The sequence below is a fragment of the Camelus ferus genome, chromosome 1 (assembly GCF_009834535.1).
Source record: "Camelus ferus isolate YT-003-E chromosome 1, BCGSAC_Cfer_1.0, whole genome shotgun sequence".
Lineage (NCBI taxonomy): Eukaryota > Metazoa > Chordata > Mammalia > Artiodactyla > Camelidae > Camelus > Camelus ferus.
The window spans coordinates 104,068,488-104,092,273 of NC_045696.1; the positions used below are offsets into that span (position 1 = coordinate 104,068,488).

Genomic DNA, 23,786 nt, shown 5'->3' on the forward strand with positions numbered 1-23,786 from the left:
AGATCTCTGCTTACTGACAAGGTGGGAGCTACAAGAAATCACTGCCACAGTCCTGTGAACAAAGTAACCGTGAATCAGGGAGCTATCCTGCTCTCCTACTTCCTGGCTCCATACTTCCTGGCACCTCCTCTACACGCATCCCCTGCAAAATGCTGATCCGGGAAGGCTTGCCTCTTCCAAAGTAGAACCAGCACATGATATAGTCAAAGATGCTGGACAAGAAATAAAGGAGGAAAGGAAAGGGAAAAAAATCTGGCAAAGCAAGAAAACTCACCAGAAAAAAAGCTGTCACAAAACAGATAAAAATTGTGACCCAGTTTGTAAATTAATTTTGTGATCACTTACGTCAGAAGGGAGACAACTAGTAAGCCTGAAAAAACAGAAAGATTAAATACACTTTACTATGTGAAGTTACAAAGGCAACCTCCAGAAGAACTCAAAATAAAGTACAAACCTTCCAAATTGTCAGAGAGAACACAACACAAAATAAAACAGACCACACACGAAACAATTTTGCTTTAAGAAGCCATAGAAGCAAAACCACAAAGACTTAATATGTGACAGTAAAACTAAGACCAAAATACTAGCTATGTCAATGAATGGCCATAGTAAACTAGAAAGGAAAGATTCTAAGCCTGGGGAACAAACCCCCCCAACCGTATGCTACATTTGAGACATCCCCAAAGCAAAGTAATTCAACAATGTTGAAAAAATAGGAAAGGCAAATATATACCAAGTAAGTGCTACCTCAAACCAAGGAAGCACTGTACCCATGGTATTAGGCAAGTAAAGTTGAATTTAGGGCAAACAATCTTAAGTGAGACAAAGAAGACTTTATAACAGTAAAGAGTATAATCCACAACTGAAGATCAAACACATCAAATAACAGCACCAAAATTCAAACCAAAAGCTGTAGGAAATACAAGGAAGGTCAGACAGAGCTACAGTAGAGGCAGGTGATTTTAATTTACCTCTTGTAGCTCATGACAGATCAATGGACCAAATTAAGTAAAGACAGAAAAATGAAAACTGCATAATTAATAAATCAGATTTAATTGATGTATATGTTTTCCATATATTAGGCCACAAATAAAACCTCACCAAAAAAAGCAGCAATATTACAGAATCTAGTAACAGAGAAGAAAAACTAGAAATTAATCACAAAATTATGGATCACAAAAATCCTATCACTTGGACATTTTTAAAAACTCTCTTTTAAACAACTCAGATCAAAAAAGAGACCTATGTAGAAATTGTAGAACAACTAGAAAATACAAATAACAAAAAAAAATTCCATGTATTAGAACCTTGGGATTCCATTAATTTGTGCTCAGAGGAAATCATCCTTGGTGTACTTATATTAGTAAATAAGAAGGAATGAAAATATATAAATCAAGCATAATAAAATAGAAAAATAAAAGAACTAATCAAAAAATCCTAGAGCTGGTTCTTTGGGGAAATAAAACAACCACGAAAACTAAAACACATAAACCATTTAATTCAATCATTTAATGTGCCATTTATGTCACACATGATGCTATATTATATATAAAATATATATTACTAGTTTCATTTATTATATTAATCTATTATGTTGGTAGTATCTATCCTTGTTATGGGGTAATGAAATAACACTCTACCTCTATGATCTTCCTCCCCCAAGCCCATAATCCCAGTCTAATCCTAAGAGAAACAGAGAACAGATTCCAACTGAGGAGTATCTAACAAAATACCTGACCAGTACTGCTCAAAATTGTTAAGGTCATCAAAGACAAGGAAAATATGAGAAACTGTCACAACCAAGAGGAGCCTACGGAGACACAACAAAGAAATGTAGCATTATCCTGGATGGGATCCTGGAACAGACAAAGGATATTAGGTGAGAAGTAAGGAAATCTGAATAAAGTATGGCCTTTAGTTAATAACCTTGTATCGACATTGATTCACTAGTTGTGATAAATGTACCATACCAGTGGAAGATGTTAATAACAGGAGAAACTGGGTGTATGTGGGAACTCTCTGTACTGCATGTTTTTCTATAAATCTAAAACTAATCTTAAAATTAAAGTCGATTAATTAAAAACATTAAATCACTGTTTAAAGTTAAAAGAAATCTAAAACATGTATAAAACCACCAAGTCACCTTCTATCTCATTAATCAGATATAAACACTGTTAGCATTTGGATGCACTGCACGTTATTCTTTTTTTGTCTACAATATAGTCACTTTTTTTTTTTAATTGTCATCATTGACCTTTATTCAGATTATTTAACCAAAAACTAAATAATTAACATTTTTACATATTAACTAAATTTAAATGCATGACTTCAATGAGCAAACTTTAAAAAAAACATAAAACATATAAGCTATTAAATCGAATCATTTAAAGTGGGGGTGGAGGAAGACACAAATATGTAAAATGAGAAATGAAAATGGGAAATAACCAAATGGTATAGCAAAAAGCATTCATAAGAGAAATTGGACTTTGTCGTTTTAATATGGGGAAATATGTGCGACACAAATCACAAACAAATATATGACAAATTCCTACAAATGAGTAAGAGGGACCAACCCAAATATAGAATGTGGAAAGATGCAACGAACAGCTCACACAAAAAGAAAAACAAACGGCTCTTTGAAGAGATGCCCTACCAAATGCATAATAAAAGAAAAACAAGTTGGAGCTAAAATTAAATACCGTTTTTGTCTTCCAGCTTAGGGAAGATCAGAAAGTTGGTAATGCCTTCTTGGAGGAGCAGACAGGTCATACATTATTAAACTGAAAGTAAGATAGTGTAGCCTCAGTGGATGGCAGATTAGGACCCTTTGACCTAGCAATTCTCCTCAGTATTTATTCCGGTTTACTCTCAGATGTGCAAACTACACATACACATATATGCAACATACGTACATAAGCATCATGGTTTGTAATAGCAAAATATTGGGGAAAACCCAAACTGAAGACCAGCTAAATAAACGATGGTGAATCCATATTCTGAAACACTATGCAGCTGGAGAAAAGAATGCACTGATGTGGAAGATGCGACAGATAGATGAAGGTAAATAAATGCAGAACAGTATGTGTGGTACACTGTCATTTTGGTGGAGGGGGAGGGAGGGGAGGGAGAGTAAGAGGGAGGAGGAGGTCTGTGGGGGTGGTGTCCATAAGAAAACTGGACAGTCCAGTTCAGTTTTACAAGACAACTAGCTTTTCTCTACTCACCACAGAACTTTATACTGACCTTTATCCAATACTTGAGCCTCAACCAGGTTATGAGAAATAAGCCAGAGACCGTGGGAGAAATGCAGGGCACATAGTGGGGATTCAGTCCATAGAACAGACTCTCATCCAGGGCCTTCTCTGTGAGTCTCTGCCTGGGGACATCTGACTGGGAGGAAAGGGGCTGGGAACTGCCACTTTTGTAATTCACTTAAAGACACCTGATGCTGCCATTCTAACAGCCCAGGAAAGAGGCTCAGAGAGGAAGTGGCCTGACCAAAGTCACATGGCTAAAAGATGGCAGAGCTGGTCCCACCCTGGGTTGCCTGAACCCTAAGTCCCCACTGCATCTGCTGTGCTTTCTCCATCACTAAGTGAGGCCTCACTTTCTGCTCTTTAGAGAATTCAGCAGGGAAAGGGCCGGGGCTGGAGTCAGGAGATGGGGACACCAGGTCTTGTCCTGCCACCAACATGTTCATCGCTTCTGAGCCTCTGACCACGGGCTGTATCCAGTCTGCCTGCCCCTTGTTAGATACTGCTATGCACCCTTCCTGTTCCCAGTCCCCATTTATTCATTCAACAAACACTTGGTGGATGGCCACCATGTGCCAGACTCTGGGCTGCTGAGACCTAGGGACACACAGCAGTGGTCAAGTCAGGCTCAGTCCCTAAACTCTCCCTTCAGCCAGGGGTAGTGGCTGCTTGTCACATTTCTCTTCTTGTCTCCACCGCAGCACCTGGCAACAGACAAGGCATCCAGGAGATACAACGGAGTCTAACTTCCTGGTAGGAATAACATCGTCTCTCAACCCAGCAAGCAGAGGGCATACTGAACAATGCCTAAGGGTGCCTCCATCACATTTCCTCAAACCAAACATAATTTCTTAGGCCATGCTTGGATGAGAATGCTTAATGACATTATACAGAAGGATCTGCCCCAGGGCTTCAACAATGGCTGAGAAAGAAAACCAAAATTCAAATTGCCAGTTGCCCTTCCCAGGACACTGGCGGGTGTTGCAACCTGACAGGGAAAGGAGGAGACACCAAGCGTGAATGTCGCACTTCTTAAGGAGCCTCAGTAGTTTGCAAGATGTGACGGTCTTCAGAGACCAAGGATCTGAAATCTCATTCTGCGTCTTGTCTGCTCACCCAGGCATGGGGTCTGCCAGGAGACTTGACAGCTGCAGGAATGGGTAATGACTGGGTGAAGTACCCTCCCCTCAGTGTGGCCTTTGGCTTTGGACTTGCTGGGGCAGGGAGTTGGGGCAAATTTCATTCCTTCATTTAACCAGCAGTAATGATGCCTCCCTGGGGATCTGAGGCTACAGGAAAGTGTTAAGACCCAATCACTTCCCTCTAGGGAGAGCTCACGCCCAAGGGGTCAGACCCAGTGACAGGTCTGAATAATGACAAGGACTGTACAAAGCAGTGTGGTTTGATACCACTTGAATTCCTATAATAGACTGCATATTGCTTTCAAATATATACGACAGCACTTATAAAATGCAAAGCTGACTTACTCATGCTCCCTACTTAAAATCCTCCACAGGCTCTCCACGGCTTTCAGGATAAAGTACAAACTCCTAACACTAATCCTCCCCTGGCCCATCTCCCTCTGTGAAGCCCTTCCCTGCATCCCCATTAACCTGCCTGAATCTCCCTGCAGGTACTATGGGGGCCACACACGTGTATCCTGACCCTCTCTGCTACCTTCACCCCTTCCCTCTCCCTTACACATCCTTCCCACATACACACACCTGGGTAATTCATCCAGTTCAGTATCAGTGCCTCTGGGAGCTCCCCACCCCGTGCCCACAGAGCCCCTGCACCTGTCTCCATTATAGACTTAACACAAGGGGCCATGACGTCTCCTCGGCTGCCTCCCTCCACCAGTCGGGGGATAACTCAAGAGCAGGGGCTGGTCTCCTCACTGCAGTCCCCAGGACTCTGCTGCAGGGCTCTGGCTCAGAGAAAGTGGTGGGTGCACAGACACAAGCAAAGGAATAAAAGCAGCAACCAGCTGCCTTAGAAAGAGCCTCCACCGAGGTATGACTAGGAGAGCAGCGCTCTGTGAACTGGGGCAAGTCAGTTAACATCCTCAGCCTTCAATTTTCATCTCTGTGCAAAGGTGCCAATGATACCTGGTTCGACTGGGATGTTTCTAAGATTTTCTTAGTACAAATATTAGGTAGAAGGGCTGTTCCATTAAAAGATGCTCATTCACAATGAACCCATCAATGGTGAATGAGCTAAAGAACCCCCAAGGTTTGATTCACAGGCGTCCATTATCTTTCCCCTCTGGACACACGATGCAGCTCACACGACTCCAGGCTGGGCAGGCCCTTTCTTCGCGGGAGCTCACAAAGCGAGCCATCTGTCCAGTTCCAGGTGAAACCATCTCATGTCTGTCTTCCTGGAGCATGAATCAATGAGGCTTCCCTGTGCCTCTCCTTCTTGTGAGGTTTCCATGGGAATCCTCCCACATGTGATTGAGCCAGGAGCCCCCAAGACAGAAGCTCAGGCTGTCAGCCAGCAAGGAGAGCAGGGGATGGGATGAAGGAGGTTGGCTGGGCAGTGACCAAACCAGTGTGCTCTTTAAGGTCATTTAAAAGAGACACACCTTTGAGACAGCGAGGCCAGGGGTCTGACAATGAGGTGCATTCCTGGTGGGCCTGGTCACCGCTCCAGCTGCCCCTGTGCCCCAAGCACATGTGGGTTGTTCTGCAGGACAGCTGGCCTCTGTGAGGCTCAGCACGACTCCGGCTGGAGCAAAGTTAGGAGACGGGATGGGGGAGGGGGCTGCATAAAGGGACCCTCTTGGGAAAATGTCTAAAAGAAAACACAATAATCTTCATGTCCAGCCCCTCATTTATCTCCCGAGCTGAACTTTGCCCACTTAGTGTAACTGGTTGTCTGAAAACTCAGGATTCCTGAAAGAAAAAGGAATCATGTGCGCCTCAGGCTTGTTCTAGGAGATCACAATCACAATAGGGACCTGCTGGCATTTCTCAAGTTCCCTTGGTTAAGCTTGGGGTGTCTCTAGGGGCATTTTTGAGACTGGGGTTGGGGAGGCTAGAGAGGAAGAGGGGATGGTGAGGAAGTGGGGAGACAAGGAGACCCAGAGAAAGAGACAGAGAGAGGAGAGGGAGCATCATGTCAGAGGGAGCCACTCCAGCCCCAGGAATCTGTGTGACTTGCTTATCTTACAAAACGTGGCTGACAAGCGAGAAGTCTTTGTGGATTCAGCCCCACTCTTTTCTGGAGAAGGCAGCGCTCCAGGCTCACCCATCAACATTTCCCAGCACTGCAAGCCAGGTGGGGGACTTGGGAGCTGCTCTGGGCCTCCCCCTCTGCACACACCATCACGTGGAGGTGTAGAGCTCAGGGCTGTTTCCTGCCACCTCCTGGGTCCAGGGTCTACCTTGCCTTCCACCTAAGTGGGGCAGCCCCAGTGTTGCATCTTCAGTTTCTGCTCCTTCCTCTCCCGTGCATCTTCTCTTCTGACTGACATTTCCAGCCCTCTGCAGACTCTCCCAAACTGGGTCTCTAGCCCCACCTTCTCTCCTCAGTACCAGACCCACCTACCTGGAAGCCTCTGGCCACCAACGAGGTGCTCCTTCGGACACTTCTGTAAAGCCAGCTGGTCTCTTTCCCCCTGGACACACCTACCCTCTCCAGATATCAGACATGAGGGAGGGCAGGCACTGATACCTCAGAATCCACACACCTAGGGCTGAAAGCAGCCTCTTCCCTCTCCGGCAAACCAGGCTCCTCTCTGCATGCCCCCATTTCTGCCATGGATTTCCCCATCTCTTGGTCTCCCTCAATGCCTTCAGATCTCCCTTAGTTCAGACTTTGCCTGGATTACTACAAAGTCTCCCAGTGGGGCTCCCTGACTCCACTCGGTGCCCCCCAACCCACCCTCCATGCTGCCACATGGGTAAATCTGACCAAGCCACCCACTCGCCTTCTCGTTCAACTCTCCAGGTGGCTTAGGGAGAAGCTTCACCCCTTAGCTTGGCATATAACAGTCCTCAAGACCTGCCCTTGGTTATTTCTCCCACACTCAGTCTCCCATCATGGCCCACATCAGACCAGTCATACCAGACCCCCCTCAGAAACCACATCCTGCCCATACTTTGATGTCCCGGGAGCCTTCCCATCTTCCCTCAGTCTGACTGACATTCATTCATTCTCCCACACCCAAGCAGGGCCAGGCGCCCTCTGTGGCATCCCTCCATCCTGCTGCGGCCTCATTCCTGCACCCATGGTTGTCTTCTGTTCCACATGCTGCATTCCTTGCTGGTGAGGCCAGCGCCCAACCAGCCTCTACTTCCTACCAGCACCCTGCCGGCACCTGCTACCTCTGGCTGCATTAGAAAGCACTTGTCAGGCTGAAGAAATTTCCACTCCATGCCTCTTGTATAGTTTGCATTTTTAACAACAGACATTTTTTTTTCATAATGAAAGTATACATTTTAAGTGGGGATTAGCTCAATAGGTGTAGCAAAAAATCACATGCAATCAACACTGCCCTGGAAAGTTCTTCTGAAGGTCCACAGGGTCTGTGATGACAAGTTTAGGTTCACCAACCTCTTTCCCAAAGGGTTCAGCACAGACAACCGTTTTTCCTACAGCCTCAGAATAGATCCCTATTTCTTGAGCTGAGCTACAGCTGATACACCAAGTGAGACTTATTAGGGACCATGTTTTATTAAAAATGTGTTGCTGTTTTATTTTTTTATTGTTGTTGTTATATTATTTTTTATTGTTCATCTTTCTTGCCAAGTATGTACGGTTATGTTCACGTAAGTTAAGTACATGCACTTATGTATTTACTTTTTAAAAGGACTATGAGGCAGAGACGTCTGGTAACTTTGCTCCAGGTACCTCTACACCCTCTGATTTTTCTACACCAAGTGGCCTGTTCTAGCCAGGGTGAGTCAGGGAGGCTGCCTGAGACCCTTGGTTCCTGTACCAACAGAGAAGGGGCCTTTCAAGAACCTGGCTATGTAACAACAGGTCAGGCAACTTGGGAAAAACCAAGTAGCCCCTGTAAGGTGCATGGGGCTGGGCCTTTACCCTCCACTGGCCCAGGTCTTGGCCACTTTCTGGAGTAGGAGTGAAGCCCCCTCCAAGGACAGGCCCCTCTAAATGAGGAGAAGGAGCCAGTCTTAAGACTTCCAGGTGGTAGAAAGTAATGAGAGAGGAAAATGGTGAGAAAGGGAAGGAGGGGTCAGTAACCAGACCTGGAGGGCCCTGGGGGCACCTAGATTTTACTTCATGGCAGCCTTGAGGATGTTCTAAGACTGGGAAGGATTTCATCTATTTTATATTTTTAAAAGATGTTTCTGATAAATGGTTATTATTATTGGCTAAGCTGATAGATGAAAATTCTATCTTGTAGTTTAAACTTGCATTTTTCTTACTGAGTGAGGTAGAACATCTTGTCATATGTTTGAGTGTTATTTCACTTTTATTTTGTTCATGTGAACTGTTAATGGTCTTTTGTCCGTTTTCGGTCTTTTTCTTGTTGACTTGAGGACATTTTTACACATTAAAGAGATGAGCCCTTTGTGACAGGGGTGATGATTGTCTCCTCAGTCTGTCATACATCTTTTGACTGTTGATGGTGATGTCCCAGTAGATTTTATATAACTGAGTTTATCAGTCTTTGAAATAAAACAGAAATACAGAATGGAGAGATACTTGAGTGGAATGGCCAGCAAGTAGAATTTTGTTTGTTGTTTGCCAAAGGTGGCTTAAATTCCTTTTATTAGAACTTCTTAAGGAAGTTTAAAAAATGGAATCAGAGTTTGTGTCTTAGCGGATAATGCCCCGTGTAGAGCATGTTCGTGGTGTGCTACTGACCCCGGTGTCTTTCTAACAAACTCCATTAATCAGTAGAACTTTTTGAAAAATGGTTTGGTAGGGGGCAATGAGGCGGGATCCCCCATAAGCCTGAGTGACAGAAGCTGCAGGAGTTGGTTGGAGGATAGAGGCGCCGCGGTGGGGAAACAGAGGGAGAGACTGAGAGAGATGTATTGCACTGATTGCGTCTTCCTTCTGTGCACTGACCGCCTGGAAGAGGGGGAGGGAGGCAGCTCCTGGATTCTCCTTTTAATAGCATTTCCCTGAGGCTCAGGCATGTCTTTCTGATTTATTCTCATCGATTGTAGAGGGGCAGAAGGTGGGTGGAAGGATGGAGGCTCAGATTCCTAGAGAGGAGAGAATTCCTACTCCATCGCCCCAAACTCCCCTAGGAGGAGAATAGGACAGACAAGGAAACCGAGCTGGGACTGATGACAGTACTTGCCCAAGGTCATACTGCAGGCTCGTGACGGTGACAGAATTCGAACTCAAGCCTGACTCTAGGGCCGAGAGCCCTTCTCCTAGCTTTAGCGGTACGTAAGTGCCCGCCTCTCTTTCCCTTTCCAGTCCTCAACAGCTCACACTCTGCCACCCGGGAGGCGGGAGCAGCCACTCCCCACTCTTCTCCCGCCAGGGAGAGGTCCTGGGCTCGGCGTCCCCTCCTGGCTCGGAGCCCGCGGCGCGTCTTGGGCTACCCGGGCGGACACATTTGCCGCGCTCCAGGCTCTGGCCTCCTCCCTCCTTCCCAGACCCCACGCTCCACCCCCTACCCGTGACTCACAGAGTGCGCGACCCCCTCCCTTCCTAAGCATCGCCAAGTTTGTCTCCAAGCAAGGCCAGGATCTGGCCCCAAGCCGCGCTCGGACCGGGCGATCAGCCTCACTATTCAGCGTCAAGAGTAAACGGTAACAACAGCCACCAACCACTTCACCAACGACCACTGCGTGCGAGGCGCTTGCCTCTCATCTCTCCGACCCGCACCACCCCATCCCCCAACCCAGACAAACCAAACCCTGGAAATTACTGTCCCCATTACATAGACGAGAAAGATGTTGCAGCTCCGGAAAGTTGGATGATACTCTTGGGCTCACACAGCTAATAATAATGCTAGCTAACATTTGATCGAGTGTTTCCAATGTGCCAGGCACAGGTCTACGTACATTCCAAGGACCACCGCATAGATCCTACCATTAGCCCTATAAAAAGGGTACCATTATCATCCCCATCCTACGGATGAGGAAATCGAGGTTTGGCGCTTTGCCCAAGGTCACCCAGACAGTGAATGACAGATCATGGACCCAAATCCAGGCAGGGTGACTGGGGGTTAGTTTTTTGTGCTGTCTCCATTACCCAGCAAAGCAGTGGGCATCGAACCTACGGCACCAGAGGCCGACCTCAGACGTCCCAAGGCTGAGCGCAAACCGTCCAGCTCGGACTGCCACAGCCCGCAGAGAGGAATTCCCGGGGATCTGGACGGGACTCAAGCCAGCAGCGCCGGCTGTGGTGAGTGCCGGCTCGCACGAGGTCCGAGTGGCCAGATTTCGGCTCCCGCGCGCCCCTCACCAGAAGATGGAGAATACTCACCATAAAAGAGAAGGCAAGCGCCTGCCCGGGACGAATCGCCAGTGCTGGCAGGTCCTGGACTACTGAGTGTCTGACGCCGCCGCCGCCCACTCAGGGGCGCCCGAGCGACCTAGAAGATGCGGGCTCGCTCCCCTGGGCCAGGGGCGCGTCCTCACGGCTCGTGCCCAGCAGCAGCTCCCCCTCTGCCCCGCAGGGTGGCCTGGAGTTGGAGCGTTCTTGGGGAAGTTGGCGCTCGGGCGCCGCGGGAAGGTGCGGGAGGTCGGATGGGAGTGAGGAAGCGCCTTACTGCGCGGATCCCGGGGGTGCGCCAAGGCCCGCGCTCCAGCCGTTCTGAAGCTCAGCGTCGGACCGGGAGGGCGGCGAGTCCCGAGCTCAGGGCGCACGGGCCGCGCCTCGGCCGCCGGCCCCTGGCGCGCCCTGCGTCTTCTCCCGCGCCCAGAGCGCACGCATTGGTGGTTGGAGCTGGGGCCCCGGCCCCGGCTGCTGTGCGCTCATCGCCCTCACCAGGGGCAGGGCGCCTTTGTGCGCGGGGCGCGTCGGCCGCCGCGGCCAGCTCTGGATGCTGCAGCCGCCGCCGCCTCCCCCTCCTCCTCCGCCGCCGCCCGCTCTCCCGCCTTCCCGGCCGGCCCGGAGGCTGCAGCTGAAAGCCGATCCGGCTGAGCTCATCCCTGAAGGCCACTAATCCAATAGCCGCGGAAGGCGCGGCCGCCGGGAACGCCCCTTCCCCCACCATCCCGCGCCCCGGCCCGTCCCAGCTCGGGCTGCTGCCGGCGCCGCCACCTTCCCGAGGCCACCAGCTGGCGGGAGAGGGAAATGGAGCCCGCTCCCGCGCCGCCGTGCGGAGTCAGCGCGGTCGCCATTCACTTGCTGCTGGCCCGCGCACTCACTCACTCACTCACGCATTCATTCATGCGCACGGGTCCTCCCCCATTCATTCGAACGCGCCGGGAGCGCCAGGGTGTGTGCCCCTGAGCAGGAGGAGGCGCCCACAGTCGCTCCGCAGCTTTGGTGTCTTTACCCAACCCATGTGGGAAATAGCAGCCGGGGAAAGAGGATGGTTCAATAACCTCTTCCTCAGACACGTGTTTATTTTTTTTTTTTTAAGATCAGGCTCCAACTCATCTTTTAAAGTCCAATTTCATACCGCACCTGCTCCACGGAGCCTTCCCCGCCACTCGAGGCGCCGGGAGGTGAGTCTACTCTGCCGGCTACCAGCGCTGAAGGTGGGCCGCTTCATTGCGAGTCCTAGCTGAGAGATAAGGAAGAGGGAGTGGCCAGAGCGGAGGCCTAGAGGGTGCTTCTAGCAGCCGTGCTTCCTTGGGGAAATTAAAAGTTACTGATCTGCGTGCCTACATCTGTACTCCCAGAGTTGACCTCAGTTCATTACACAATCACTTGATCTGACCCCAGCCCTCTCTGTGCCAGATACCGAAAAGCCTACATGCAGAGCACCTATTCATCAGGGACACAGACAAGGAAAGATAATCCAGTTTCCAGCGAGGGAAATATTTTGATGCATCCACAGGGCATTACCCATCTGAAGGGCAATCTGGGAGTGCTTCCTAGACGAATTAGCTCCTGGAGACAGGGGGCAGGATGGTCACTTGGCTAGCTACCTATCCCAGCACAGAGCCTATGCTACGAATGCAGTGAGTGTAAACAATAAGATGGTAAGATGTGGCTGGAGGGATGGCTAGGGTCTTCGGAGCCATCCAAAGAGTTTGGCATTTCCCCAAGATTAGTTGAGGCCTTTAACCAGGACAGTGGTTTGTCAGATTTGCATTCTAGAAAGATCTCTCAGTAGCAGAGTGGATGGATGGAGGAAATCAGTTTGAAACTATTGAAATAGTCCAAGGAAAAGATGATTCTTCATAAACAGGGGCAGCTGTGGTGCGACGGCCAAAGGTGTATTGATCAACTATTTACTGCACTTACTCTACCGTTTTGTCATTGTCTGTTTGCATGTCTGTCTCCCTCCTAAGCCTCTGAACCCCCTCAGAAGGCAAGTATCTGCATTGTATACATCTCTGGATTCCCTATACCCAGCACAGAACAGACATGGAGTGAATGTGATTTGAACTGACCTGAGTGGCAGTTCTGACCTACCTTCACACTTATGATATTTCTGCTCTCCACAGCAGTCCTTTATATCCTTTGTCAGGAAGTTTCCAGAGCACCTACAGTGCGAGCTACTGAGGGAGCTATGGACATAGGTCCAGGCAAGAAAAGAAAATTTGAGGAAAAAAATATATAGACGCAAAGGGGAATTGAAAGAATACTTTCAATGGTTTCTCCATCTGGACCCAAACTAAACTGGCTGACAGGGCCGGGGAGGAGATGCCCCTTGCTTACCCTCTTTGCTGGGGACCCTCATAGCAGCTTGAAGGACAGACGGGGAGGGAGCGATGGCCACAATTTGAAAAACTAACTCCTCCCTCCCTTAAGGGCTCCAGATAGGTTCACCACACTGGCCTCTCCAAATGTGCCTCAGGCACAAAGGAGTGGCCACAACAGCAGCCCAATTGTCCTTGCAGGCCCTAAAATCTCCAGCCTCTGGACACCAGTGGAAACAACCTGTCATTTTGGTAGAAGCCAAAATAGCATGGCTATTAAAACTCTCTGCACTGGGGTGAGCAGACTCTAAGATGGCCCCAGAGATCCCTGCTTTGTGGTTTCACACCCTTGTGTAACCCCTCCCCTTAGGGGTGGGCTGGCCTCATGACCTGCTTCTCACCCAGAGGATAATGTAGAAGTGGTGGATGGCCCATCCAAGATCAGGTTATAAAGACTGTGGTTTTTGCTTTGAGCATTCTCTCTCTCTCTCTCTGTCTCACTTTCCTTTTGGATTAGCTCTCTGGAAGAAGCCAGCTGCCATGTACAGAAACAGCCTTGTGGAGAGGCCCACGGGGTGGGAGCTGAGGCCTGCCAACAATCATGCGAGTGAACTTGGAAGCAGATCCCATCCCCCACCCCAGCTGAGACTGCAGCCCTGTCTGACACCTTGACTGCAATTTCATGGGAGATCTTGAATCAGATACACTCAACTACACCGTGCCCAGATTCCTGACCACAGAAACTGTAAAAGAATAAAAGTTTACTGTATTAAGCTGCTAATTTGGGGGGGTGGGTAATTTATTATGCAGCAATAGATACCTAATGCAAGATGTTCTTAACTGTCCAAGGGTGATTCAAAAAATAAACACTCAGAGAACTAGCCAGTCTCACTCCAAAGAAAGCACAATATTTCGTGGGTATAGCTAGGCAGCCTAGGGTTTAAATTTCAATTCAGACTTTTTGGGTCTTGGTTTTCTCATTGTAAAATAGGGTCAAAATCGTTTCTTGAGTCTGCTTATGTGTTGTAGTGTGTTACCTACAAAGTAGGTGCTTGATACATCTTTTTCTTCTACTTCTCAGCAGTAGGTGAAGATCTGCAGCATTCTTGGAATTCTTGAGCTAAGGCAAAGTCATTTCTGGAGCAGAAGGCCCATTAGGGGGCTACTATAATCAGGAGCCCAGAGACGCTATTTATAATGCAAAGCTTTAACCTCACCACCTGCTTGCCTGTCTCCCAATAGGTTTAGAATCTACTTATCAAGTTTCAGCTGTTGCAGCCTTGGTGTCCTTGTCTTCCAAAAGTATCAACCATGGTTTAACAGAAGTTAAGGAAGGTCCCTCAGTTCTGAGAAATTCTGAAGCTTAAAGCTTGCTCAGAGGACAATGATGTGTGCGATGTCTGCTCATCTTCTGCCCTCCCTCAAAGGAAACCCTGTTTGAACCCAGCCTCCAGTGTGGGATTGCCTGTTCTCTCAGATCTTGGTCCTCTCTGCAGCTCAGGTGCCACCATCTCTTTCCTCAACAGTTGCAGCCACCTCCTCACCTCTGCTTTACTGCCAGAGCTGTCTTCTCAAAGTAGAAATTACCCCTGCCAATGCCTTCAGATGGCCCAGGATGGTTGCCCCACTCCTTAGCTGAATCTGGCTTCGGTGCACTCATCTCCCTTTCCTGTACCTTTGCTCTGGGCCAGGCCACACTGAGACCCTCTGAGCAACTCCAGTGAACCAAGCTTCCTCCCTGACACCAGCCTTTGCACAAAATGACCTTCCTCCCCAGCATAGACTTTGCCGAGGTAACTCCGATTCTCTGCCTGTCTGCATGCCATCTCCTCCAGGGAGCCTCCCTGACACCCTCGGGCTCAGTGCACACTATTCTGTGTGTGCCCTCCGTCCTGTGCTTCCCTCTCTCAAGGCTCCAGTTCCACTGTTGCTGCTGCCTCTTTTCCTGCCTTCCCCTCTTTCCCGAGATGCGAGCACTTCTAGGGCAGAGCTGTCTTTTTCTTCTTCATCGTTTTTGCACCCCACCCCCCACATTTCCATTTTAGTAATTTCTCTAAGTGCAAACCTCCACTGTCTTCCCAAGCAGCCCCAGGTGGGTGAGGGCCCTTCTCGGAGCCTGACAGCAGCTTGTTGTCTTACCTGTCACTTTGTAAATCCTGTGGGACTTGTCAGACTCCCGCAGCCGACAGCGGCTCTGTTAAGGGCACAACTGTGTCTGTTTCACACCAGTGCTCTTGGCACCCAGCCTAGAGCCAGGTACGCAGTAGACATCCAATAACTGTTCATGGGATAAATGATTGAAGGAGGGGCAGAAGGAAGGAAAGACAAAGAGTGGAAGGAAGAAAATCTGGCTCTGTTGCTTTCTTTCCCTCCCTCCCTTCCTTCCTTCCTTCCTTCCTTCCTTCCTTCCTTCCTTCCTTCCTTCCTTCCTCTAGGTCATCAATGCTGAGAACTGGATTAATTAATCATAGTCCTTGGTCATGACACATTGTCATCATTAACCCATGTATGACCGTTATTTATTTATTTATTTATTTATTTATTTATTTATTTATTTATTTATAATATAATAAACACCTATGAAACCCCCATCCAACCCAAGCACCCACATTGCCCATGTGTTCCTTTTCTAATCCATCTTTTTGCCTTCTAAGCCTGAGGATTTCCCCTCCGCATGAATTCGGGTAAGAAGAGGAGTCACCTCTCACTGAAGGACAGAAAGCCCAGTACTCGTTTAGAGCTCTCAAATCCTTACATTCTACTTTTGGTGAAATCAAACAAATCTTCTTCATGTCCTAGCCTCCCTTGCCCTGGATGTGGATGTGATGTGGATTCTGCCAGACAAATACACCAGTCTGATTCAGAAGTGAGCTACTTCAGGAAACTCTCCAGACCCATGGCGTCCACTCTAGCTGGTGCTTCTGGGGGAGTTGAGCTAGCTCTTTTCTGGGACCAGGGGCAAGAGGGGCAGCTTCCTCATCTCAGCTGTGGCAGAAGCTCCCTTGCCAGGCCTGTTCTGCTGTGTAGTCCCACAGTCCCAGTGATTCCGTGTGCTATGTAATCTGTCTTACTAAGTCCTCACTTACATGAAGTAGGTGGAGTAGATTCTTTGTTGGCAACTAAGACTCCCTCCTGTGACCCTTCCTTTCCCAGGCTTCCTGACAGCTTGGCCAGTCAGAACCTCCCTCCTGGGTTTTCAACGCTAGAACCAGATATATTAAAAAAAAAAGATTGTGGTGAATTCATTCTGATGGGATGGGGTTGGCAGCAGCAACATCCAGAACCCTGGGGTGGCATTAGCTGTGGTGCCCACCCCTGTGTCCAGTGATCAGTGCTGGGAGTGGCAGCGCTGCAGTTTGGGTTTGGGACGTGATTCCAGATGTGGTTCTGCTGCCCTGCATTTGTTGTTGATTTTGTTGTTATTGTTGTTCCTGCCTGCTTTGATTTTTGCTTTTTGTTTTTATTTTCTGGATCTGGCTGTCCAGTCATTCTGTGATTTCCCAATTTCCTTTCTTTCTGAATCCAGTCATACAGTGAATCATGCTGAATGAGTTTTGAATATGGAACTAGCTTTGCATTCCTGGGATTAATCCCACTTGGCCATGATGTATTATCCTTTTAATACATTGTTGGATTCCATTTGCATCCATGTTCATAAGGAATATGATCTGTGCTTTTTCTTTCTTGTAATATCGTTGCCTGGTTTTGGCACTAAACTAATGTTGGCTTTCAAGAATGAGTTAACAATGTTCCTTCTTCTTCTAAGAAAAAAGAAGAGTTTGTGTAGAATTAGTATTATTTCCTCCCTAAATGTTTCATGGAATTCACCAGTGAAGTAATCTGGCGCTGGAGTTTTCTTTGTGGGGAGGTTTTTAAATAGAAATTCAATGACTTTAATAGATACAGAGCTATTCTGGTTACCTGTTTCTTTTTGAGTGAAACATAGTAGTTTATATCTTTCGAGACATTTGTCATTTCATCTAATTGCTGTATATATTGGCATTAAGTCATTCATAATATTTTATACTATCCTTTTGATACATAAGGAATCTGTAGTGATGTCACCTTTCTTGTTTCTGATACTGGTAATTTGGATCTTTTCTGGCCTGTTCAGTCTAGCTAGCAATTTATCAATTTTATTGATCATCTCAGATAATCAGCTTTCGGTTTCATTTATTTTCTCTCTCTCTCTCTCTCTCTCTCTCTTTTTTTTGGTAGGGCTTCTATTTCATTGATTTTTGCTCTGATCCTTACTATTTCCCTTCTTCTGCCTGCTTTGACATCCATTTGCTCTTTTCCTAGTTTCGTAAGGTAGAAGCTAAGATCATTGATTTGAGACCATTTTTCTTGTCTTTTATAGCCCTTTAGTGCCATGTATTTTTTTCCTAAGAACTACATCTTACAAATTTTGCAATGTAGCATTTTCATTTCCATTCAGCTCAAAATACTTTATCATGTAAAATTTTTTTTTATTTTTGATGCATAGCTTACTTAGAGTTGTGTTATGTTGTTTCCAAATATTCGAAGATTTTCCAGATGTCATTCCAGTATTGATATCTAATTTATTTCTATTGTGATCAGAGAACATTCCTTGTATAACTTTAACTTGAATAGTTTTAAATTTACAGAAACTTATTTTATGGCTCAGAAAACACTTGAACTTCATAAATGTTCTGGTGCATTTGAAAAGAATGTGTATTCTGCTGTGTTGGGTGGAGTGTTCTGGAAATACCAATGAGGTCAGGTTGGTCGTGCTGCTTGTCTTCTGTATTTGTATTGATTTTCTGTCTACCCATTCTGTCAATCATGAAGAGAAGGGTGTATGACTGTACTTGTAGATCTGTCTGCTGCTTCTTGCGGTCCTGTCAGTTTTTGTTCCATGTGTTTTGAAGCTTTGTTTAAGGTGCGTAAGCCTTCGGGTTGTTATGTCCCTTTATGAAATGACTCTCTTCATGCCTGCTAATACTCACTGCTCTGAAATCTATTTTGTTTGATATTACTATATCTGTCTCACTTTTTAAAATTAGTGTTAGCATAATGTATTTTTTTCATCCCTTTACTTTTAACCTATGTGTGTCTTTATGTTTAAAATGGGTTTCTTATAAGCAGCATACAGTTGTGACTTGATTTTGTTATCTCATTGGATAATCTCTGCCTTTTGATTGGGGTATTTAGACAACTACATTTAGTGTGATTGTTGATGTGGTTGGGTTTATATCTACCACCTTACTATTTGTTTTGTACTTGTTCCATTTGTTCTTTTTCCCTCTTGTCTTTTTAAAAAATATTTTTTAGAAGTCTATTTTATTTCCTTTGTTGGTTTATTGGCTGTAAGTCAGTGTGTTGTTATAGTGGCTGCTGTAGTGTACATCTTTACCTTGTCACAGTCTACCTTTAAGTATTATTATACCATTTCATGCATAGTAGGAAAAATTTATAACAGTGTATTTCTGTCTCCCTTCTTGGCATTTTGCTTAGTTGCCATACATTTTACTTCTAAATATGTTATAAACCCTTTAATACATTGTTATTTTTAACAATAAACAGTTTATTATCTTTCAAAGAGATTCAAATAATAATTTAAAGTCATTACATTTACCCATAGAGTTACCATTTCTAATACCTTTCCTGCCTTTGTATGGATCCATATTTCTATCTGGTATAATTTCCCTGGTATAATTTCCTTGCAATATTTCTTACAGTGCAGATCTGGTGGTGATGAGTTCTTGAAGCTTTTGTATATCTGAAAAGGTCTTGTTTGCCCTCAGTTTTGAAAGATACTCTTCTTGGTAAAGAATTCTAGGTTGATAATTTTTTTTCTTTCATTGCTTTAAACATGTTGCTTCATGGTCTCTTAGCTTAAATTGTTTCTAACAAAAAATCGACTGTAATACTCCTTGTTCCTGTTTGTAATGCATTCCTTCCTTTCCTCTGGCTACTTTCAACATTTTTTTCTTTATCGGTGGTTTTAATCCATTCAGTCATGATGTGCCTTGGTGTACTTTTCTTTACATGAATGTATTTGGGTTTCTTTGAGTCTTTTAGATTTGTGGGTTTAGAGTTTTCCTCATATTGGGAAATCTAGGGGCTGGTATTACTTCAAATATTTTTCTGCCCCCTCTGTTTCCTTCAAGGACTCCTACTACACATGCACAGGCTGACAGAAATTGTCCCACAACTTGCTATTATTCTGTTCATGTTTTTCATCTGTTTTCTCTCTGTGCTTCATTTTCAACAGTTTCTATTTTTATGTCTTCAAGTTCACTAATCCTTCCTTCTGCCATGTCTGATCTGCAGTTAATCCCAGCTGGTGTATTTTCATCTTAGATACTATAGTTTTCTCTAGAAATTCAACTTGGGCCTTTTTTTAATATTCCTGTGTCTTTATTTAACATGTTCATTCTTTCCTCTGGCATCTACAACATATGGAATACAGTCATAGTACTTTTAAAAGTGTCCGGGAGGAGAATATAGCTCAGCAGTAGAGTATATGCTTAGCATGCATGAGGCCCTGGGTTCAATCCCCAGCACCTCCATCAGATAAACAAACCTAATTACTTCCCCTCTTAAATAAATAAATTAATTAATTAAAATGTCCTTGTTTACTAATTCTATTCTCTGGGTCATTTCTGGGTTTGTTTCGATGGACTGATGTCTCTTCTCATGTTGGGTTGTGTGAACCTGCTTCTTTGCATGCTTGGTAATTTTTTTTCCCACCATGGTGCAAGATCTATTTTGTATTTTGCCTAATGTCCACTCTGGCTGGTAGGAAGAGCCACCATTTCTAGTCTTAGGTGAGTTCCAGGGGTTGTTCCCTCTAGTTTTTTGACAGTTACTTTCCACACCTTGGATAGTCTCCTCTCCTGTGTGCCCTAATCTGTACTCAGCTGAGTCTTCCAGGAGGACCCTTTGCAAATCTCCATGGTCCTCTCTGTGAGCAGTATTTCTTCCTCTCCTTTCCAGTATTCTGCTCAGCACATTTTAGTTGCCTTGGCTCTTTTCTCTTAGCTCCATGTTCCCAAACCAAGGAGATCACCAATCTGTCAGGTTTCCCATTGTTTGCACTACGGCTTCAAAACTCTCCAAGCAGTCAACTGGGTCATTTATAGGGTTCATCACATTTGTTTCCCATCCTTCATTGCCCATTATGTAATATCTTTAAAACATTGTTTCTTATATTTCATTTAAGTTTTAGTTCTTTCAGGTGGAAGGGCACATTCAGACTATGTTATTCCATCTTGGCTGGAAGCAGAAGCCTTCCTTTTGTACTTCCTTTTGTACACAGCCAGAGTACTTTTCTGATGTTTACAGTGGAAACCCTGGCTGAAACACTGCCTTGCAAGATTAATGTGAAGATTAAATGAGTAAAAGTCTGAGACAGTGCCAGCACCGAGCAAGTATTCAGTTAATGTTGGTGTACTAGTCAGCTTTTGCTGGGGCAACAAACAACCTCCACACCTCAGCGGCTTACAGTAACAAACACTTCTAGCTCATGGGTGTCCTGGTCTATTGGTCTGCTTTATGCTTTAAAGCTGACTCAGCCGTGCTTAGCTCCCTTTGAGCACTAGGCTTTCTCATTCTGGGGCCCAGAATGACAGTAGCACCATTTGAGAAGACAAGAGCATGAGGCCAAATAAACCACTGAAATGCATTTAATGTTTCTGCTCTGATGTGGTGCCTGTTGCATCTTCTCATATTCCACTGACCGAAGCAGGTCACATGGCCATCCTGCAAATCAGTGGGATACCTCTATACTCCATCCCCGGGAGTCCTGGCAGAGAAAGGAAGTGTGATTCTCTTACAGAAGAGGGAGCTGATAACTGGGAATAAAACATAATTTACCACAGCTGGTGATTTTTATTAACATCTTCTTCTGCAAGGAAGTTTCCCTGAACACTTTTGTTCAAAGCAGTACTTTGTTAGGACCACTGGAGTGAACACACCCCTGCCCATTAAATGCGTTTCCTTTATCCTCGGTATGTATCTGTCCTGCACTTGGTTTGTTATTGCCCAGGGGGCTTGGATGACTGAAGGAGGAGCGACGACTCATTCATAGTGGGCTGAAAGGCCTTTGAGACAGACGGATGGTGAGAACTGGCAGTTCAAGGACAGACAGGATCAGTGGTCTGGGCATTGAGTGAATAACTGAATGACTCTCTTCAGTCTTAGGTGCCTGGCTAGCTCAGTTGGTAGAGCATGAGACTCTTAAAAAGTGCCACTTCTATCTTAGGTACTCAGATCTTTATTCCTTATCATGGGTGTAGTAAACAAGGCTCCCATGATACATCTGAGAAAATCAGCCCACCCTTGGAGGATGCCAGTCACTTCCCTTCTTCATCCAAGAATCTACCCTGCGTACCTCAGCCTGATTAATTCTCTCCTCCATCGAACTCCAAGAGCCTTTATTTCAGGGCTTTTCACTTGGCAATGACTGACAGGTAGTTTTGTAATAGGTCTTCTGTTACATTATTTAACTACCATGTGGTTGGAAGACAACGGAACTCAGATTTTCCAAGTGCCTACTTTGTGCCAGGCACTTTACATGTAGCGGCTATTCGAAGCCTTGTGATGACCTGACGAGGCAGGTATTGGTGGCTCTGTTTCACAGGTGAGGAAATAGAGGTACAGAGAGACTAAGTGACTGTTCAAGGTCACATAGCTAGTAAGTGGCAGAGCTGGGATTTGAACCCAGGTCTGCCTGCTTTGCATTGCACTTATGTGGGGTCCTCAGTGGGACTTTAAGTTCTTAGAAAGCAAGGACTACATCTTATATGTCTTTGTATCATCCATAAAATCCAATACAGAGACTGAACACTGGATAAATGTTTAAAAACATTATCAAATGACTTTTTTATAAAGAGAGAAGCAGGTGACCTAGTGCTCCTTGAGTCCTGAAATAAATACTGGGTGTGGTGTTGGAGGAAGTATTGCTTCTCTCAGCTCTTATCAGAGCTGGCTAGGGGGACATCAGGTTGAGGCCACTGTATAGCTGAGAGGATATATAGATAAACAGAGCTTTGTCAGGGCACAGAAGTAAATCCATGAAGTTGCAGAGGTAGAGGGAACTCACACTCACTGTGTGTCTCTATGCTGTGCTTTCACCATTTATTGTCTCATCAAAGGCACATCATATCTTATGGGGTCAGATTTAACAGCCCACTATCATACAGCAATAAATAACAGAGCTGACAGAGAAATGCAAATCAAAACTACAACGAGGTATCACTTCACACCAGTCAGAATGGCCATTATCAAAAAGTTCACAAATGATAAATGCTAGAGAGGGTGTGGAGAAAAGGGAACCCTCCTACACTGTTGGTGGGAATGTAGTTTGGTGCAGACATTATGGAAAACAGTAGGCAGATTTCTCAAAAAACTAAAAATAGACTTACCATATGATCCAGCAATCCCACTCCTGGGCATATATCTGAAGGGAACTCTAATTTGAAAAGATACATGTACCCCAAAGTTCATGGCAGCACTATTTACAATAGCCAAGACATGGAAACAGCCTAAATGTCCATCAACAGATGACTTAATAAAAAAGTTGTGGTATATTTATGCCGTGGAATACTACTGTACCATAAAAAAGAATAAAATAAGTCCATTTGCAACAACATGGATGGACCTGGAGATTGACATTCTAAGTGAAGTGAGCCAGAAATAGAAAGGAAAATACCATATGATATCACTCATATGTGGATTCCAAAAAAAAACAAGGACACAAATGAACTTATTTACAAAACAGAAACAGACTCACAGACATAGAAAACAAACTTATGGTTAACCGGATGCAAAGGGAGTGGGGAGGAATAAATTGGGAGTTCGAGATTTGCAGATACTAACTACTATATATAAAACAGATAAACAATAAGTTTCTTCTGCATAACACAGGGAATTATATTCAATGTCTTGTAGTAACCTATAATGAAAAAGAATATGAAAAGGAATATATGTATTTATATGTATGACTGAAACATTATGCTATACACCAGAAATTGATACAGCATTGTAAACTGACTATACTTCAATGAGAAAAAAAAACCAAAAAAACAAAAGCAGAGCCGGGATCTGAATGTAGGTGTGACTGACTCCAAAGCCCTGAGTGCTGCCACTACACCCCACTACTGACACAGAAAGCACCCACTCTGCTGAGAGGAAGCCAGGTCAAGACATCACTGAAGATGGCTGGCCTGGAGCACATGGGGAAATAATAACTCAGAATATATTCCACTCACACAATTGAAAGTTACCCACTCCACACTATCTGATCTACTGCCACTGAGACTTTTTTTTATTAGCTATTACCTATGTGGTAGTCAAGCATTTCATCTTTTTCTTTGAATTATCTCATTATGTTCCTGACACAGTCTCTCATTCCCTCTGAAAATAAAGTGGTTTAAGATGAAAACTGCAATTACAGTGCCATCTATTAAAAGGATCTGGGATTCCTGTAGTGTTGAAAGGAATGTGTAATTGACAATTAGAGAAAATCATGCTATTGGCCTAAACCATTGATTAGAAGTAAAACTTGGAAAAATATCTCTGCCCAACATCATTTGAAATGTATTATCCAGGGAGCTGGTACAGACTAGAGCATGCAAGAGTCTAGAAGGACCTAGCTGATTTCATGGGCAACATGGCCCTGGAAGGCTTTCCTGGTCCAAGCCTTTATCATCTCTCCTGGAACTTGGCAGTTTAGTCTCCTCTCCCTCACTCACCCCTTTCCTAGTGTTCTCCAAATAACACCCAGAGTGATCGTGGCAATGACTATTGG

The 23,786-nt window shown here is 45.3% G+C and overlaps 1 protein-coding gene across 1 annotated transcript in view; it reads right to left on the reverse strand.

Moving 5' to 3' along the window:
* The window catches only part of SPSB4 (splA/ryanodine receptor domain and SOCS box containing 4), a 73,065-nt gene extending 61,787 nt beyond the window's left edge, over positions 1-11,278 (reverse strand). Inside the window, exon 1 of the mRNA XM_032487407.1 lies at positions 10,677-11,278. The gene's annotated coding sequence lies outside the window, so the exon portion shown is untranslated. The remainder of the gene's footprint in view (positions 1-10,676) is intronic.
* Positions 11,279-23,786: the final 12,508 nt, after the last annotated feature.